Genomic DNA, 5,700 nt, shown 5'->3' with positions numbered 1-5,700 from the left:
GGCAACTGAGCGGGCGGCGCGCGTCTCTCCTAGTGTTAAATACCTTGGTGTCATCGCGCTTTTCTCATCTCATATAGTTTATGTAGTAACAAGTATCAATAGAATTGAAGGCATGTTTTGTCCCAAATAGGCATGGTGTATTATGTTTAATACAGAGTTATACTTACATAGTGTTGGATTTAAACGAGAAAGACAAGCTTGATTTTTTGACTCAAATAATAACTAAACTATTTATGTAAAATAACGTCTAGCCTCAATACTTGCTGTTACTTGCAACTTTACTCGATATATTTGATAGCAGGTGTTGAACTGTCATCACTTTTGGTCAAGCGGTGTAGCTGTGTAAATGGGAGAGAGATACGTAAGATTTTTTACATTTATAAAATTATTATGCATCATAAGTCATGAAGCTTTGAAAAATAGCAATGAAACTATAAAGGCTGTTATCAAGTCCAATCTTCTCTCTTTTTATTCGAGATGACGAAGACGACTTATCTATACGATGTACAATCATTGCAGGTTCTAAATTTAAAACGAAAATTTAAAATGACGTAATTATAACTCAGTATAAATGGCAACTCACATAAATATGCATAAATAACAAATGAAATATTATCTGAATTTACTTTTTTGGTCTGCATTTGCGTTTACCAATGTTCTTGACATTAGTTTTCTTCTGGTCATTTTACTTCAACCAAAGACTGATATTATAATGATAAACGTGTTTTACTTAATTTTATGGAAACAATTTTTAAAATAACATTTTCATTGGTTAAACTACAATTTTTCCTGCGAGGATTTTTATTTATACCGACCTAAAAAGGTACTGTTTTTGACCGACTTTAATCCATGTGTATATTTCTATGTTAAAAACAACTTATTATCTTTATATATTTTTTATATTATATTTTTAATATATATTGATGAAAATAAAGCCTAGTGGTAATTAATTTACAAAAAGGTTGAACTCGTTGATGTCTTTTACCCGTTAAACTTTCGGTGCTTTATATAGGCACGAAAAATATAAAAAGAAAAATAAAAAGAGCTATAAGATTATTTCAATTATAAATATTTTTTGATATTTTCTTTTCTTATTTATATTGTTATAATCATAACATAATTAACTAGTGTTAAATTATGCTTATATGAAGTAACTTACGGATATCAATGTCGTCACATCACATTACACAGTGTAAGCTTCACTTTTTTTTTAAATTTTCATTGTGTCTTCTTTATTTCCAAGAAGATGACAGTCAATCGATGGTAAGATACGGAGTACGCACTTGACGTATCGGAACAAACGTATTGGACGCGATGCGCTTTACGGCACGTCTGTAGTGAATCGTCAACATTAGGCAGCATTATTCTTCTTCGAAAGGAAAGGGAAAGAACCTCTTCTTCTTTCCGGTGTTAGTCCCGGTAACATTGTTGATTTGATCAGTTAGTTTGACATTTTATTTCTACGTTTTGCTTTCTACATTCGAGTGAACCGAACTTTTCTATTAAGAGAAAAAATGTTGAATTTGATGGGAACTAAGAGAAAATTCCACATGAAAAAACTTGTAGAAATAAAAAAGCTTTCTAAACTCCACTTCAATCCTATATTTTTAATTCGTTGTATTATTTAAGTTCTGCTTATTAAACGAAAATAAAATACATAAATCGCCAATACTTTATCATTCATTCTTCAAACCTAACCCGTATAACCCGTATTGGATTGATCATGGTTACACATCCAGTTTACTGAATGGGCATGGTTATATATCCATTTTACTCACAATGTTTTCCCTCACCGTAAGAGCATCGGTAAGTATTCAATCTAATGTACATAACTTTCGAAAATAGTCATTGGTACCTACATGGCCGAGGTAGGATTCGAATTCGATTCGAGCTGGATCTTGACCGATTCGACCACCGACGCTCTTCAGTCATCACTATTCACCGAAGTATAATTACAGTGTATGTAATTGTAATATAACTACCAACTTATAGGTAGGTAAGTGTAAAACTTTAAAATCTGGAAAAAATTAAACAGTTTGCTACCCCTGTATTTATTAGCTAGGTGATGAGGTCCAAGTACACGACAACGGCTCCTTGGTGCGCTGGCGCACTGGGCGCTGCATTAGCATGCACGCCGCGATTCTTCCTTTCTTCCCGCCAATGTCACTCGCATTGTGTCCCCACATTGCCGCCACCTAACTGTACGTTGACTTAATGGACCCTGAAATTGGTATTGTCACAGTTGACCTGGACAAGTGACCCAGCTATGAGGAGGTCGTCGTTAATGAACTCGTCGCATTTCTAGTGTTCTAGCCGAAGTAAATTTATGTTGAGAACCACCTTCGACAAGTGGGGTCGAAGTTTGTTCTCGTAATTTACCTACAAAACCTGGCCAAGGACTAGCGCACGATCGCGCGTTTTTACCTGTTTGTTGAAGTTGATCTAAATGCCGACCATGCAATTTCTTAAGTTTTTATAACAACGCCATCTAGCGCAAATCGGTACAACTACGACGCAATCAATACATACCACGTTGCATGTCCAATTCAAATAAGTTCAGAATTAGATGGCGCTGTCGATAGACAATACGTTTGTTGTATAGGAGCCCCCTTTTAAAAATGACTGTATTGTTATTTAATTATTTATTTTTAAAGGTAAATATACAAGTAAATATTCCATGAAAATTTTAAGCGTCTACTTGTTACCGTTATTAATATGAAGCAAAAAAATACGACAAAAATTCGTTGTGTTATAGCGGGAACGGAAATAAATAAATTAAAAAAAAACTGCTTTCTAGCTATCATTGTTTATGAGATACAGCCTGGTGGCAGACAAGCGGATATACAGACAGCCCGTTTTTACCTTTTAAGCCCTAAAAATCATCGTGCTTTTACTGAACTCGTACTCGACACCTGATTACAGAGATGAATATTGGTTCAAAGTGATAAGAAGTTAATAACTATTAAAAAAAATCTAATTGCTATAGTGATTGATCTTGACACTATGGAAGATTACTTAATAGGTTTCGAGATAATTTGATAAAAAATTAAAAAGTTATTCATATTCATCGCCTTTTTAACAAGGCATGGACATAAAATTCTCAGGGAAAAGATAGGTAACTGTACAGATCGTAAGTTAATCCTACAGGACAGGTGTCCGATGAAGCCTCATTTTATTGTTATAGTACTGCAGGGATTACATTGTCCTTAAGAAGTCTAGATGATAGGACCGGTTATTGTAGATATGGTAAACTAGGTCTTGAGGCAAACAAGTGATGTTCAGCTAAAGGGTAGCGGCCGGGAGCATCTCGCGTCCTCACAATCAAGTTCAAGGCAAGCCGTTGACATTTGGGACGATTCGTCAACTACTTACGATTACTAAGTCGTCGATCACCCACGCGCAAAACATTTGAAATGCAATTAAATACAAAGGCACTATTGTTATCGACAAAACGATCATTTAAATTTTTTATGAGTATACACATGGGTGTTTTTTTATTGGTTTGAAATTTCTTAAAATGAATTAGATCCAATGACACATAGTGCGTCGATGGGCAATTCGGTACGGTGCCGGTTAAATGCACATACCAGGCACAGGTTCAAATGCCCACCATACATAATTTCGAAATAAATCATTGGTACCCACATAGGTACCAATGATTTTTTTCGAAATTATGTACATTTCTTTGAATAATAACCGACGCTCTTACGGTGATGGAAAATATCGTGATGAAATCTGAACACAGGCAGCTGGTAGAGCAACCATCATCGATACTGCTCAGGTTGCGTAGCGTAGGTCAGTCGCTCGTGAAAAACCTGACTCATCCAATTCAGGATTCATGCTCAAACCTCGGGAACCCCCGGAACTAAAGCCAGGAGGAAGAAGATACATTTATATAGTTATCAATAGGCTATTTGAGTGTAATATAAATTTACATTTCTTTTATGTCATCAGTCTTAATATTATTATTTTGGAACGTTTTGTAATTACGAAAATAAGGTTTTTTTATGCAGCTGTTACGTGACTAAAAACGACCGTGATTGGCTATTTCTATTATGACATAGATTACGCATAAACAAACTGTGGATCGTACCGTGTTTTGGTGTTCGATATTGTTTTTCAAGATTTTATAAGTGTTGGGTCGCTCAGCGTTGCTCAGATAACATAGGTAGTTAATAATGGAAACCAACTTCGAGAAAGCTGACAGTCGAAACCTACCAAAAGTGTATTAATTTGTATTAGTGCATTGAGGCACTGCACAACATTTATAGGAACTCATTTTAATAATTTTCACACATATGACGTGGCACAAGTTAATATAATACAAGAGAAAATCAAAACTATTCAAAACACCAACAAGCTCTATATAATATTTATGCGAAATCTACGTCACTGCATGCCATGGCCGCCATATTGCTAAAAGTTGCGTTTTGGCGGCATATTTGAATATTGCATTTTCTTTTCCAAATTTTTTAATAAAATAGCTAAAATATAGACAGAAAAGTATCTTTTAGGGCTCTTTATAATTGTATTTTTGTTGACGTTGATTAGATGATGTTCTCTGATGGAGAGCTTGAGTCATCGGCATTTGGAGTTCCTCAGACCATCGTTTAGGACTCCTTTCAATTATTGTGATTAAAGAATTGGAGAATCCGGTGGAGGCCTAATGTGGAGAGGCGCTGTTGGTTGTCAAGTTCGTTACCGCAATATGTAATATGGAGAGATTAGTGCGTTTGGCTGTCCACGGAATGTGGAGCATTCTTCATCAGTATCATATACATACATACATATGGTCACGTCTATATCCCTTGCGGGGTAGACAGAGCCAACAGTCTTGAAAAGACTGAATGGACACGTTCAGCTATTTGGTTTAATGATAGAATTGAGATTCAAATGGTGACAGGTAGCTAGGCTATCGCCTAAAAAGAGAATCCCAAGTTTTTAAGCCTATCCCTTAGTCGCCTTTTACGACATCCATGGGAAACAGATGGAGTGGTCCTATTCTTTTTTGTATTGGTGCCGGGAGCCACACGGCACATCAGTATCACATCTCTTCTATATATATCAAGGAGTATATATCAAGTAGGTATCAAATAACACTAATAGTCGTCGTTCAAGGGCACTCTCAACTTGACCTTTCGCCAGGCAGGACTCCCAATTTATGCTCGTCAAGTAAAATTATTGGCTCTATCCGAATCAAGACATGTTATCTTTATATCAGTGTATCTCTACGGCATAAAGTTGCCCTCCGCCTTTGTCTGTTTGTAAGGTGATTTCGTTTAAACCAATCATGCAATAAATTTTAATAAATATTTTAATGAGTATTATTTAGATATTTTATTCCCGAAGTATGGGTTTGCATACAAAATATATTCTTTATGGAAACCGTGCGAAACTGATAAAAACAACAGTCGCCTGTCCCTTTACAATGAGACGATTCTTCAATGTCGATTTTGTTAGTAAAATACCTACAGGATGTTTTGACTTATTTCTTGAGTTTGGTATCCAATAAAATTACTAATATTGTTTTTTTTTTAGTTAATGACATTAAATGTCAATTTTGAAATAATAAATACTTTACTCATTACTTTTATTAAAGTTGATGTAAGTTGAAGAAAAAAGAGAAGTAAAAAAAGAATGAAGCAAAATAAAAACATGCGCGTATAAGTAGGTATACCTTGTAAATAGTTCTTCCTGCTG

This window comes from Amyelois transitella, chromosome 5 (genome assembly GCF_032362555.1).
Source record: "Amyelois transitella isolate CPQ chromosome 5, ilAmyTran1.1, whole genome shotgun sequence".
NCBI classification, from domain to species: Eukaryota; Metazoa; Arthropoda; class Insecta; order Lepidoptera; family Pyralidae; genus Amyelois; species Amyelois transitella.
This window is presented reverse-complemented; position numbering follows the sequence as displayed.